Source organism: Parambassis ranga, chromosome 18, assembly GCF_900634625.1.
Source record: "Parambassis ranga chromosome 18, fParRan2.1, whole genome shotgun sequence".
NCBI classification, from domain to species: domain Eukaryota; kingdom Metazoa; phylum Chordata; class Actinopteri; family Ambassidae; genus Parambassis; species Parambassis ranga.
In genome coordinates, this window is record NC_041038.1 from 12,534,938 (window position 1) to 12,550,095 (window position 15,158).

At 45.9% G+C, this 15,158-nt stretch overlaps 1 long non-coding RNA gene across 1 annotated transcript; it reads left to right on the forward strand.

Moving 5' to 3' along the window:
• The first annotated feature begins 566 nt into the window (after positions 1–566).
• On the forward strand, positions 567–1,316 carry LOC114451135 (uncharacterized). Its single transcript, XR_003672181.1, has 3 exons — positions 567–633; positions 718–818; positions 1,286–1,316. It is a non-coding gene; the product is annotated as an uncharacterized LOC114451135 (long non-coding RNA).
• Positions 1,317–15,158: the final 13,842 nt, after the last annotated feature.

A 15,158-nucleotide genomic window follows, 5' to 3' on the forward strand; every position in this document is an offset into this window, starting at 1 on the left:
ACACCCACATAATGACTGCCTATTGTAGCCAAGCTATTTTATATTGGTTCATCTTTTCATGTTGTTTTATCTGCTATTTATTGATTTTATTGCTTTTATGTGGCACTTTGAGATTTGTTATCAAATGTAAAGTGCATCACAAATAAAATTATTATTTATTATTTTATTATTTTATTTTTTATTATAAAAAGTATTATTATTATTATTATTATTATTATTATTATTATTATTATTATTATTATTAATAATAATAATAATAATAACAACAATTATTATTGTTATTATTAATAATAATGATTATTATTATTACTCCTGGATACACACTGCTGTAGTAAGTTGTCAGGTTGGATTTTCAAAGGTGTGAATTTACTTTAAAATGTACGTTTTGTGTGAGTTTGTAATCTTTAAATAAAGCATTTAAAAAATAAAAACATCAATACTAATTCAGTCCCGGAAGTTGTGCGTACTTAATACGGATGACGTCATCACGTTGCCTACATTCGCGCCGATCAGACGCTAATTAGTGATTAGCAGCAGCTGCTCGTCCCTCACAGCAGCAGCGGTCTGTCGGAGCGGACACACGGCGTCTCTGACGGTGTCTCCCGGTGTCTCCCGGTGTCTCCGCCGGTCACAGTGAGTCTCTCTGACATTTGATGTTTAACTTGGACCGAGCCGTTTGGACCTTCAGCCATCCTCACAGGTGTCTCTCTGCCGCAGGTGAGGACATGAGACGCGGGAGCTCCGCGGTGTGTGGGACGCTTGGACACGGCAGAAAGACTCGGTCCAAACTCCAAAGAGAGGCTGGAACTCACTTAAAGGTTAGCATGCCTTGAATTGTTAGCTACCTTAGCTCACTAATGCTAATCAACGCTGCTAATTGTAGCCAGGTGTGTTAGCTTGTTTGTAAATCTTAACCGCGTTACATGAATAATGTTTGTGTGTGACGTACTGGGCTCTAATGCCTGTTTTTAATAAGGTGGCAAATAAAACTTAGAGCTAGCATGAATAAACTGTGTGAGCAGCTGAGCACGAAGCCCACAGGCCCGTTCATATTCACATATTACTCCAGCCTTTAAATAAATTAATGAGTTAATGAAACAAGTCAGGATTTAAGAACTTTGATATAATACACATCATGTACTTTCTCAGCTAGACCACGACCTAATCAGAGATTACTGTAATGAGACAAGGCGTCATGTTACAGAGGCCGAACACACTGATAGGTTCACTAACGGCCCAAACTGGGTCCTAACCAGATGTTCTGTGTGATGTTTTTATTTTTTAGGCTCATCTACCAGCAAACAAATCAACAAACGGTAAGACAGAACTGTGTTATGTTATTAACCCCTGGGTTCTTCTTGGCTGCTGTGCCAAACCCTTCCTTTTCATCAACTTCTCTCTCATGTCTGTTATCTGATCGATTGTTTTAAAAATGTGAATAGTCAAACAAAAATGTCTGTTTTTTCATGTGTGTTGTTGCTGAGCTGGTACATACTGAATGAATTATTGTGATATGACATGCCATCTAATGTGAGAATGATGTGTTCAAAGTTTTAAGCCCTGGGATCCATGGAGGTCTGCTGCCCATGATGTGACTGAGTGTGATGGCTGCTGTCATATCAGGTCATGTGACACACATGAATAAAGGTGGTGAAGCTCTCTGCAAAGGTGTTTGTTGAAACTGAACCGGGTGCAGAACGGTTGAAAAATGACATTTCAAAGGCTGCTAATTCAAAGAATGTGTACACAAGGGTTAACACAAGAAGGTGAAAGTTCAAAGGTACGAAGAAGGTGACGGTGGGTTCATGGAGGTGTGATGAAAGCAGCTGTTTGCATGATCCTGTGTTGGGTTTGAGAGAAAAATGATGAAATATGGATCAAAGCAACAATGTTTAATGATGAGTTCATACAAATAAGTGATGGTTGAACATGAAGGTGTGTGTGAAGATCAGGGTGTTGGTGAAATATGGTTTCAATCATGAGTTGGTTTTTAAACACCAAGTGGTTACTGGACATGAAAGGGTGTGTCTGAAAAGCAGGGTGATGTTCACGATGACGATCAATACAAATGACGGCATTTCCAGTGTGGGTTAAAATTCAATCAAAGGTGACAATGTTGGGTCGTCAGAGGTTAAAACAAGTGTCCCTCACGTGTGGACACACAGGGACCAGAAAGGCAAAGGCCTTTATTTCTGTGTGGGCAGCGTCAAACTAAGGACCTGAGCTGACCTGGGCCTTCTTACATCCTGGTAGCTCGGCTACGCTCTGCTCAGACAGCCTCATGCAAAGGGTTAATGAAACGGTGTTTCCTCCTAAACTCATTGGGGCAGGATGACCTTTAACATGTTCCATGCTGGAGTTTGAGGTGACCAGTTTGGACGGAAGTGATTATCTTTGAGTGTCACCACAGGTAGAGCTCATGATGAACAACTAAGGCATTGTTGGAAGAGTCTGCTGTCATTTATTAACCCTAAGAACTCTGAACTCTAGCAGCTTCATTGAGCTGTTTCACCAATGTGAGAAAAGAGGATGGTGACCAGACTGCAGCTCCTGCAGCCACTACAATGCTAAATGTTGGTACAAACAAAATGGCAGACCCTCCTTTGGCCCCAGGTCTGCCTCCATTTTTTGTGTCAGTTTTTCACAGGCCAAGCTCTGATCACCTGTGTGAAAGGTTTGAACCAAAGAGTGTCTGAGAGTGTAACACTGGAAACGAGTTGGTGAGTCTCTGCATGAGTACTGGAATACATTGGCTGGATGCTGACCTTTGACCCCTAATGGCCTCTGTGTGGTATTGAAATCATTTAAACGGTGTCCACAGAGTCCTGGAACAGCCTGGATGCTCATGAGCTGCCTGCAGCTGGTTCTCAGGCTGCTTCAAAGGGACCTGGTCCTGACCTGCTGACTGAAACAAGTGCTGGTAACAGCTGTGTATCATCCAGACCAGACTCCAGCACTGAAAGGAGGCTGGTCCAGAAATCAGACTTGGTGATCTGATGTATGTGATTAACCCATCAGTCTCTGTTCACAGCAGCTGTGTCCAGCGGGCAGATCTTACTCCTGTACTGACTCTAACACAGTGTAGAGGAAGCTGTGCCCTCTGACCTGTGGACTCCTCCTGATGTGTTGCTAATGGTTTTCTTTGATGCAGGTCCTTGGAGGAGTCCCTGTGGCTTTGTGTGATTATTCTGGGATCTTTGCTGGCTGTGTTTTCTGTCCTCAGGTCCATGAAAGCTCAGAGGCCCGGGCTGATGGCCTCCTTCTCATGGCTGAGGACCAGGGATCTGACCCGGAGGTGAACACTGACTGCTGGCTGACAGTAAGAGCACCTGCAGGTTCCTAATCAATGATTACAATACTGTAAACAGTCGAGACTTTCCTGTAGAAGTCTCTGAAGGGCTGTAAAGGGAGGTTCGCTGCTTCTTTCCTTTAATCTTCTATATCATGACACAAATTTCTTCCATTGTGAGAATTTAAAATTTACAAAACCTTGAAGGTTTAAGGGTTAAACTGTGCTTCTCTCTGACAGGAGCTGCATGCTGTGTTGGTGCAGGAGCTTCAGTTCGAGCCATTAAACGTGTTCTCAGTTTGCTGGTTAGTGGTTCAGACATTTGACATTTAACTGGGACGAAGAAGTTTTGGTTTCCACGAGCTTCACACATCCTAATGGGCTGTTCTCTGCCACAGGCGAGGGGTGTGATGAGACGTGGAGCTCGGTGTGTGGGATGTTTGGACACGGCAGATTGACTCAGTCCAAACTCAAAGAGAAGCTGAAGCTCCCACATAAAGGTTAGTGATGCCCTGATCATTTTTAGGCTCATCTACCAGCTGGTCCAAACCTTTCCTCTCTCTCTCATGTTTATCTGGTTGTTTTAAAAATGTCTCAGTTCTTTCATGTGTGTTGCTCAGCTGGTACATTTGAGTTAAGTCGTCGTCGTAGTAATTTGATTTCTGGCTTCCACGCCACAGCTGTGCTCCTGGCCTGTGTGCCTTTCGCTCTGTCCCTCTCCCATCATGGCAGTTCATTAGTGCGCCTGATTTTTAGTCCATTATTTAGTATTTTTGTGTGAGGAGTCTTCATTTCAATCCACAGAAGGTGACTTAACCCATCAACCTCCGATAACCCGTTTGCTCTTGTGTATTGTTTGTCATGCGCGCACTCGTTATGTTAACCCCAGTAGTTCAGGTCATGTGTAAGTGTTCATTGTGTTACTGGGCCCATTTCACAAAGCAGGTTTAGTGGAAGCTGAGTGTGGTCAGCCTGAGAGGAGTGTGTTTTTTAGGTTCTCCATTTTTCACCTGTTGGTGTTACAGATAATGACACGGCCTCCTCACACAGCACTTCTCTGGCCAGAGTCCAGGTGTACCTGCAGCTGAACCTCCTTCATGAAGTGGGCCTCTGACCTCTGGCTGTCCTCTGGCTGTCCTCTGCCTGTTTCTGACTTTCTTTTCCGGCTCACACAAACCTTGTAGAGTTATCTTTGAGAGCGCCATGTTGTGTAGTTTGAAGTTCTATGAACACTAAACTCCCCACATTGGTTGTCATCGATAGCTGCACAAGAAGCCTCCTCTCTTCTACACACACCAGCTGTGTTGTGATAACATGTGTTCCTCATAGGGAAGTCCACAGAAGGTAAGACAGATCTTGTTGTGCTGGTTTTTACATGACTGCCGTGTCAGTCGCTCCCTAAAGTGATGCAGCTGATCTGTTTGAAAGAATGTTGATGTTCAGTCTGGCGTATTCAACTCTACGAATTTGATTTGACGAATTTAACTCCACCAATTTGATGCCATATTTCATTTGAACCATTTTGTGAGCGGTGAAGCATGAAGAAGAGAAGATGACTACACTGAAAGGTTTGTAAGAAACTGAAGCTTGGAGCTTTGTTTAACATGTTAACCTCAGTAGTTGCTAACATGTGCATCTTTGTGTCAGAGTGGCCATGATGATGATGTGGTCTGGATGTCGTTGACCTCTTGGAGTCTTTCCTTCATGTTACACAGGGTGATATTAACTGGTGAGGAAGCTAACATTGGCTACATTGCCCAGTAGAGCTGATGTGTTTATGTTCTTCTCCCTTTTCTGTGTCTTTCAGCCTCCCATTCAGTCCTTCAGTACAGAGGCCTGCTCGGACCGCTGCAGTGATCTGTCAGGGTAAATGTAAAATGCCGTTTCAAACAGTTGCTTCAACCAAATATCAGTGCATTTCTTCTCCTGTGCTGCTTTTGGCTCACTGTGAAGTTAGCAGCTGTAGTTGGCAGTCTGCCCATGCCCAGAACCCCACAGCTGATTGGTTGAATAATCAGGCTGTCGTATTAACACTGACTCTATAGGATAAAGTTCTGTTGGGTCATAGCTTGGCTCTGGGATGGGACTGTTCTTTACACTTGTCTCCTAGTGAGGAGGCAGCAATGATGCTAAAATACCCCCTTAGCCACAGGCCTATGAAGACACTGACTGCAGCACTCTGTGGACAGTCTAGGGTTAAAGTAGTGTACAGAACAACAATTTACACAAAATGAAAGGAGCATGATGGTGTGGTGTGTCAGAGAATGGAGCCAAGGTTCAGAGTTGACCTTTAACGGAGCAGTTTGGGGCTGTCTGTCCTTTTCCTAACAGCCTCTGTCTCTGTTACAGGTGTCTAGAGTTCTGATCAGCTGTCTGAAACGTGCAGAATCGGGAAGAGACGGTGCGTTCAGGTAAGATACATACACGGTATGTAAGATACCACGGTATGGTAGTTTTATGAAAGACTGTGATGTTGTCTTGTACCTGCAGGTTCCTCCTCAGAATCAACCCTGATGGCACCAAATGATCCGAGTCACACATCAGCTGGATCCAGAGGTTCAGAGAAGAAGTGTAGCCTGAATCCTCTGAGCCGCTTTCTTGAGAGCGCTGACAGACAGAATAACCTGCATGTATCAAGCTGCTGCTAGATGTGTAGTAAGATGTTTAAATGAAGTTAGATGTCATGTATGAAGTGAAGCCTTGGTGAAACTCTTCGTCTGTCATGAGTTTGGTTAATGTAAGAGTGACTCTAGAAGATGTTGGGACAGGAGCTGGGTAGCATGTGATGATTCTTAAGAACAGTGAAGTGATGTTGGTGAATTCTGAAGTTTGTTTGAGATCTAGAAGAAATCCAGGTGCCATTTGGAGACTCCCTGCTTCTATCCATCCACTGTGGTCTGTTTGAAGATCAGACCTTCAAATAGTAAGTGGGTGGGGGTGGTGTTGTACGTTGTCACATCAGTTTGTGTCAGGATTGATGCAGCACAGTGTTTTCCTCCTAGGGGAGAGCTGCAGTCTACACCCCACTGTTGCAGCTGATGAATCATTTTGAAGGTACGTGGTTTTATTAATACTACAATATGCAATGTCCACAGATTGTTGTGCTGCTTGAACATCCTCAGGGTTTGTATGCACACATTATGTCATAATAATGGAGCGTTTGAAAGGATCTATTTCAGGCTGTTGACTGTCATGGAAGTGGGCGTGGCCAACGAGGACTGGTGTGACAGCTGCTGCCATCAGATGGTGAGTAACAGTGGCACAAACATGTAGTGAAACTATGAAACAGGCTGCAGTGGGTGGAAGATGACTTTAAAAAGGCTGCTGATTCACAGGCTTAATGCAGGATGGTGAATGTTCAGAGGTACAAAGGTCTTGATGGGTTTATTGAACTGTGGGATTAAATCAGCTGTTTGACATGAGTCTGTGTTGGTTTGTTGCCACAAGAGGAAACGAAAAGACGCATGAAACATGGTTCAAAGCAAACATGCTGTTTAATGGTACAGGAGGTGGACATGCCATCTAATGTGAGAATGATGTGTTCAAAGTTTTAAGCCCTGGGATCCATGGAGGTCTGCTGCCCATGATGTGACTGAGTGTGATGGCTGCTGTCATATCAGGTCATGTGACACACATGAATAAAGGTGGTGAAGCTCTCTGCAAAGGTGTTTGTTGAAACTGAACCGGGTGCAGAACGGTTGAAAAATGACATTTCAAAGGCTGCTAATTCAAGGAATGTGTACACAAGGGTTAACACAAGAAGGTGAAAGTTCAAAGGTACGAAGAAGGTAACGGTGGGTTCATGGAGGTGTGATGAAAGCAGCTGTTTGCATGATCCTGTGTTGGGTTTGAGAGAAAAATGATGAAATATGGATCAAAGCAACAATGTTTAATGATGAGTTCATACAAATAAGTGATGGTTGAACATGAAGGTGTGTGTGAAGATCAGGGTGTTGGTGAAATATGGTTTCAATGATGAGTTGGTTTTTAAACACCAAGTGGTTACTGGACATGAAAGGGTGTGTCTGAAAAGCAGGGTGATGTTCACGATGACGATCAATACAAATGACGGCATTTCCAGTGTGGGTTAAAATTCAATCAAAGGTGACAATGTTGGGTCGTCAGAGGTTAAAACAAGTGTCCCTCACGTGTGGACACACAGGGACCAGAAAGGCAAAGGCCTTTATTTCTGTGTGGGCAGCGTCAAATTAAGGACCTGAGCTGACCTGGGCCTTCTTACATCCTGGTAGCTCGGCTACGCTCTGCTCAGACAGCCTCATGCAAAGGGTTAATGAAACAGTGTTTCCTCCTAAAGTCATTGGGGCAGGATGACCTTTAACATGTTCCATGCTGGAGTTTGAGGTGACCAGTTTGGACGGAAGTGATTATCTTTGAGTGTCACCACAGGTAGAGCTCATGATGAACAACTAAGGCATTGTTGGAAGAGTCTGCTGTCATTTATTAACCCTAAGAACTCTGAACTCTAGCAGCTTCATTGAGCTGTTTCACCAATGTGAGAAAAGAGGATGGTGACCAGACTGCAGCTCCTGCAGCCACTACAATGCTAAATGCTGGTACAACAGCTTCATGCGAAGGGTTAATGAAACAGTGTTTTACCTGTGTGAAGGGTTTGAACCAAAGAGTGTCTGAGAGTGTAACACTCGAAACAAGTTGGTGAGTCTCTGCATGAGTACTGGAATACATTGGCTGGATGCTGACCTTTGACCCCTAATGGCCTCTCAGAGTCAAGGTGTAATGTGTGGTATTGAAATCATTTAAAGGGCAAACGGTGTCCACAGAGTCCTGGAACAGCCTGGATGCTCATGAGCTGCCTGCAGCTGGTTCTCAGGCTGCTTCAAAGGGACCTGGTCCTGACCAGTCTCCAGCACTGAAAGGAGGCTGGTCCAGAAATCAGACTTGGTGATCTGATGTATGTGATTAACCCATCAGTCTCTGTTCACAGCAGCTGTGTCCAGCGGGCAGATCTTACTCCTGTACTGACTCTAACACAGTGTAGAGGAAGCTGTGCCCTCTGACCTGTGGACTCCTCCTGATGTGTTGCTAATGGTTTTCTTTGATGCAGGTCCTTGGAGGAGTCCCTGTGGCTTTGTGTGATTATTCTGGGATCTTTGCTGGCTGTGTTTTCTGTCCTCAGGTCCATGATGACCTCCAGGATGGCTGCTCAGAGGCTCGGGCCTGACGGCCTCCTTCTCATGGCTGAGGACCAGGGATCTGACCCGGAGGTGAACACTGACTGCTGGCTGACCAGAGAGACTCGTTTAGGGTGTACTCTGAACCCTGACCCTGTCCACATAAGAACCTAAGAGGAGGGTGTGACTTTTGAAGGAGCTTCGGGGATCCAGTGACGTGCAGGGTGAAGGCTTGTGTCACCACCGTCAGATCATCGTTGGAACGACGCCTAGGTGTAGATCAGATGTAGTGGTGCCCCCACAGTTTACTTTGACTCATGCTGATAAACCTTTAGTCGTTCCTTTCATTATATATTTATATTACCAACACTGGTCTGTGATGTGTGGGGAAACCTTTTGTAGCAGTCAGATTTAGAGCCACATGGAACAGACTCTGCCATTGGATGAACAGACTGGACCTCATTGTGCGATTGATTTGTTAGTGTGTCTCTGTAAGACTTTGTGTGTCTACTAAACCTTACAGACATGAAGATGCTCTCCTGTGGTTATTGTCTTTATAGACTGTACAATCGAGGTTTGAATGTACAGAATGAAAACCTGACTTATGTTTTCTTAAAGTTAATATCTCTGTTTTACCAGCTGCTGTCTATAGCTGTGCAGATACGTAGTGGATGGTTGGATCAGGGACACTGCAGGCTCCTAAGTGAACAGCTACATTTTGAACCACCATCATCCCAGAGCCTGGGGACTTTTAAGTTTCAGTCCTGTGGTCAGATGACATCACAAAAATACCCAGATGTGTCATTGTGTGGCCTAAATGTAACTGATTAGTAGGGGTGTCCAGATCTGATCACGTGATCAGAAATGCTTTGGGTGTGAGAGGTCTTGGGTTCATGACTCGGATGAGCCGTTTCCTTTGCGAAGTTTGGGATGGGTGAAATATTTATAATCTGCGACGATGCATTTCGGGCACTTTGTCAAAGTGTTGTCAGTGGAAATGGGCAGTTGATGCGGCAGCGATGAGCAGTTAGGTTGAGTACTTTCCTCACCGCCAAGTCTTTCTCTTTCTTTCTCATCCACCCCGACCTCCCTCCCCACCCCTGAGGGGATGTTCCTGGCGAGCCAGCTGTGGAGGATTGAGATGGATGTCCTGCTCTGCTGGCTGAAGGACAGAGGTGGACCTTGCTGGGTGGTGGCTCCAAGTCAGCGCTCTGCTGGGCCTTTTGTCAGGTCTGCTGCTGACTGATGGTGTTGGACAAAAGAATAAAAAGGTTTGAAGACAGCAGGCGGGCTTGTAGTCAAACAGGACAAAGAGAGCGGCAGCAGACGCACACAGCTGCTCACACCCACATTACCTTAATACTTATGTCTGTTTCATTCAGAGGCGAAGGAGTTATTCCTGCTTTAATATTAATCAGCCCGTCGTTAAAGGAAGGACTTATGTTAGCAGACACAAGCTACCTAGTTAATCCACTTTAAGTGAAACTAATGAACCAATGGGCATCATGATGGGACGTTATAAAAGCAACAACTTCACTCTTCATCCTCCATCCAGACTCTGGAAACAGTCCTCTGTCTCTCAGCTGTCCAGTCTGTTGACATGGCCCAAACATTGCGTGTTGTTCAAAGATCTTGTGCTAAGAGTAAGAGCTCTCACTTCTTGGACACTTGCCCTCACAGACACAGGCAATAACACAAGCCATCAGGAGAAAGTGGGACATCGCTGTAAAGAAATGATGGAGTAATCATTTTGAATCAATGTATTGGACGCCCCTGGTTTAGAGATTACAGGTCGCACACGGACTAAATCGCTCTGTGTGCTCCGGCTGGCCGTGGTGACTGCTGTCTTTATCACCTCAGGTTCTACATGTGCTGCTAAGTGGTGGGGCAGTGGATCCACTCCAGACCAGCTCGCTCTGCAAGCGCAACTAAATGTGTTGTTTGAAAAATGCTCAGCTACAGGCTCACTTAGCCGCCTAACAAAGCGGAGAGTTTGCAGCAGCTGCAGACGGATTCACTGCTGGATGACTGTTAGATGCTGCTCTTCATTCTGTCCTCAGTTAGGTTTTAATGACCCTTGATTTCACTGCAGCTGTGAGGCCGAGAAGATGAGGAACAGATGACGATCGATCACAAACATGTGACGTCAAACAGTGTTGCTGCTGCGCTGAGTGACTGGTTGGTGTCAAAGTTAAGTCAGGTTTAAGTTTGGGGCCTTTCTGTGTTGTTAGGGTACTCCAGCTTCCTCATACTAAAGATGTGCATGTTAGTGTGGTACTCCAGGTGGAGGTGGGGGTGAGGTGTAGCCTGTAGCCAGTGGAGTTAAGCTCCTGGACTTCCTTCTCTTTGACCTCCAAAAGAGGTTAAGAGCTGGTCCAGTGTTCCATGACCAGGTGGGGACCCACATCATTTTTCTTTGATCTGAAATTCAGCTATCGTCAGAGTGGCAACCATTGAATTCTTGTAAAGCCTCAGCCAGGACTGTAAACCATTGCCCTCACAGTAACCTGCTGGTAACTAAGGACATTAAAGCCATTTTAAATCACACAAAGACCTGTGGAAACTTGAGAAAAACAATGTGACACCCTGAGTTAAAGATGGTGAACATAAATACAGAACATATTTGTGTAATTGTGTGAATGGACCCTCTTCCCTCCTGAAACCTCTGCACCCTCTCATGTTCAGAGAGACACAGCCAGCTGTTCCCGTTTCCAGCAGGTAGAACAATCAGGATCATGTTAGTTAGATCATCCTTCTTTCAGTCAGTGTGTCAACCTCTGGTTATTGTGTGTCTTCTTATGTCTTCTTGTGTTTGACCTTCTCTCTGCTCTGCAGACCCCCTCTTTGCTCTGAAGACCTTCTCTCTGCTCTGCAGACCTCAGCTGATATATTGCCACCTCGGTGCAGCCTTTCAAAGTTCCAGACAGCACTGCACAGTCTGAGGTCTGCTGTTTTTAACCAGCTCATTATTTCCTGCAAGGTGGAGGTGGACACAGGACAGGAGTGAGGGGGCAGATCTTCAGCTGATGGACACACAAGCGTGCAAAGGGTGTTGTGGATATTTTGAGGCTCTTTGTGGAGCCTTTTGTTGATGTGAAGTCCAGAAGTTTGTCTGTGGTTGTTTTGTCTCACTTGAACATTGCCTCTTGATGTCCCCTGGGGTGTTTTAGGGCGTGCGGTATGCGCTGAATGACTGCAGCTGATAATGAAGGCCTGGAGGTGCAGGTTCGCCTCTGCCTCCGACAGCTCTGCTTCTGCGGCTGTGACGTTTCTCTCCCTGGTGACTCTGTTAATAAGAACTCAGCTGCAGATTCCGGCCGCTTTGGGATGTTCTGCACTTGTAAAGTAAATCTCCTCTTAGTGCACCCACGAAAAATTCCGGCCGAGCGCAGAGCTTTGAGCAGAAGACTTATCAAACGTCTGAGTGGCTCAGGCCGTCTGTTACCCAGAATAACTTTTAAACTAGTACATGTTTGTTTAGAGACAGAGATGGTTCTCTGCTGCACTGCAAAACTCACAGGTTTGTTCCTTATAAATAAGTCATCAATCGCCGCTCAATCCCAGCGACCATCAGTAGAGTTTATCTGCAGCAGGCAACAAGGTGACGCTGAACACCAGCATCAAGGGACTTACTACTCATGTTGTGAGATGTGGTGCATGCTCTGTGGGTGGAGAGCTGGGCACTGGCCTCTTCCTGGAGCTCAGTCGGCCTGCTGGGCCCGTCACACACAGACGGTGCCATTATAAATGCAGCTGTCCTCATGGCTCTCTGCAGTCGGTGGCTGGGGCAGCTGTGCTCGTCTTGCCTGAGTGAAACCTTCACCTGAGAAACTTCAAAAACTTTTTCAGCGTTAAAAATCTGAGCAGACATGAGCGCTGGATGTTCCTAAAGGTTTTTCAGGGCCACAAAGTGAAGCAGCAGAGTGGGTGTGCAGGGGACATGAGGACAGAGTGGAAACACACTGCAAGTCTGCAGCAGCTCTGACAGGCCAGGCCAAACCCCTGGGCTCCCCTCTCTGTTTGAGGAACTCCTAAAGTCCTCCTCTCTACTCTGAACAGGTTTTAAGGCCTTAAGGGCTGAGATGTTTGGTGACTCACTTTGATCTGATTTAGTCTCCATTATAAGGGGAAACTCTCAGAAAACCTCATCATCCTGAGGTTTTTCTCACTAAGGGAAGCTCAGTGCTGAGGGTCTTTGTGAACACGGCCTCAGGTGACCACCATCAGCCCAGGGACCTGCTTTGAAGAGCAGCTGTGGGGTAACACAAGTCATCACTGTCTTATGTAACCAATGATGTTCTGATCATCTTCTTATAGAGCACTTATACCTACTAAACACTGACACCCCCTCAGGGACCACCTTTACACTTCTTAACCCTTTCCACCCCACAGCCCTCACCCCATCCAGGTGAATGAAAGCATCCACACAGTAGTAAATGGAAGAGAAAATGTGAATGATGTCTTAAAGGTTCTCCTCCATTAAACCTGCAGGACCCAACAGTACCATGTGACACAGATTATTAGTTGTGCTCTTGTTGTGTTAGTTGTGCGCTCCATCCATCACTGACTCTCGGTCACTGTGCAGTCGAGGCCTTCATAAGGCGCTGCACTCATATATACTGTAGAAACATCTGTGATGTATGTGGGGGTTCACATACATCACAGAGGCATAGACAGGGCTGCCGTTACCATGACAACAGCAGCTCTGTAGACAGGTGAATCTGCCGGAGAATGAAGACGAAGGACAGGGCTGACCTGTGAATGCTTACATGAGTGCGCTGATCGATTCTTGACTGAAAACGATGTGTTCAGGACTCACTGGTAAACCAGAGGACTTCTATTGATCCTTCTCTTACTGACGTCTGAGGTGGAGCCTGACAGCAGGAAGGACCTGCAGACAGCACTCAGGGCCCCTCAGCAACAAGCAGGAAGCCATGGTGGAGTCACATGGTCACAGCAGTCACATGACCAACACTCAGAGAGTCTCTGTCTGACCTGCAGCTGATCTCTGTCTGGATACCTGAGTGATTCTGCACACACACTGACTGCAGACAGGATGGAGTGTGTGTCTGATCCTGAGCCTCATCCTCGTTGTGATGAGTGATGATCTGCTGCTGTTGAGCTGCTTTATAAACATTTTGACAGACAGTGTTCAGGTGCTGCTCGTGTTTGACCCGCTGGACGACCTCTGGCCTGTGACGGCGTCCTGACCTGAGCGTCCTCTCTGGTTAAAGCGATGGCGGTTGATGTTGCTCGGTCAGCTCCTGGAGGAGTGCCGCTCTGTTTTCTGTGTGCGGCCCCATCCATCACAGCAGCCTGTGGGCGACGCTGTGTTTATGCAACTTAAAGAGCTTTTCTCTGACCCGCCACGGTGATGTATCGCCCAGGAGCCCAGAACAGATGATGTGTGCACTGGGAGGATAGGAGAATGGATGAGGGGCCGCGGCTGGCGGCGAGCGGGATGCTCTTCGCTGAGAGAATCTGTCGATATTCATGTTAATAGCGACAATAAAAAATGGAGTGCTGCGATGAAACGGGGCCGGCTGATGCTGTGGTTCTGTTGGAAGATTTGAAGGCTTTTACAGGGTATGTGAGCTGTGTCGGCGCGATGGTTCACACAGTCAGTGTGTTTAATGAAATAGGGCTGCTCTTTGTCTTCAGGCCAGAGAAGGTCAGTGAACGCCTCACTGCTGTGAACAGGAGGACCTGGAGCTGCTGGGTGTGTTCAGGTCGTTCCTTACAGAACCGTTCTGTTTGTCATGAGATCAATAACATACCCAGGCTGACTGAGCGCTGTCTGTCACTCCATGATGTAATGACAGCGGTGACTGGGTCACCTGGATGATGCACGATGACATCACCAATCTGTCCAATCAGTGAGCACCCTGACTGAGACTGTAATGTGGCCGCAGCAACTGAAATGGTTAAATTATTAACATGAACATTCAGCTACACTCACAAAGTTCCAAGTAAAAGAACCTTCTATAGATAGATCACGCAGCCAGCTCCATGTCAGGTGGTGGAGGTTAATAACTGACCCTGCTGTGGATAAATTGGTTTCCATTGACGTCTGTTATCTCTCAGCTGAGCAGCGAGGACCTCATCAATGGCTGCTGCTGCTGAGCCCCCACAGAGCCACAAGTCCTCACACACAGCTGCTATTGTGGCTGTAATGTTGTATTGATGTCGTACGTGTCACACACACAGGCACACGCACACGCACACACACAGACACACATAGACTCAGAGACACACAGAGACACACACACACACACAGACACACATAGACTCAGACTCAGAGACACACACACACACAGACACACACAGACTGAGACACACACCAAAGGAGGAGGGAACATATTAAAAAAAATAACCAAATGTTTTATTTCATGTTTTACATTCTTAGACGACACCACAAAATAGTTGCATGAGTGGCCAAATGTAAATCTGTCCCACAACATTGGCACATAAGCAGCAGGGCAACATGAATATACCAAGTACAAACAGTAGAAAACATACATGCTTCCTTTTTTAAACAAGTGTTTTCTTTTTTAAATATATATTCATCTTTTTCTCCCAGAGTGTCCAGGACCATAAGAAACCAAAAACCATGTTCTGCTGAGTGAGAAAGAACCGACAGGAAACCAAAAACAGAACAATTCAGAGCGGACGGGTGTTTTTTTTTCTGATTCAACATCGAACATATCAGCATGCATCGA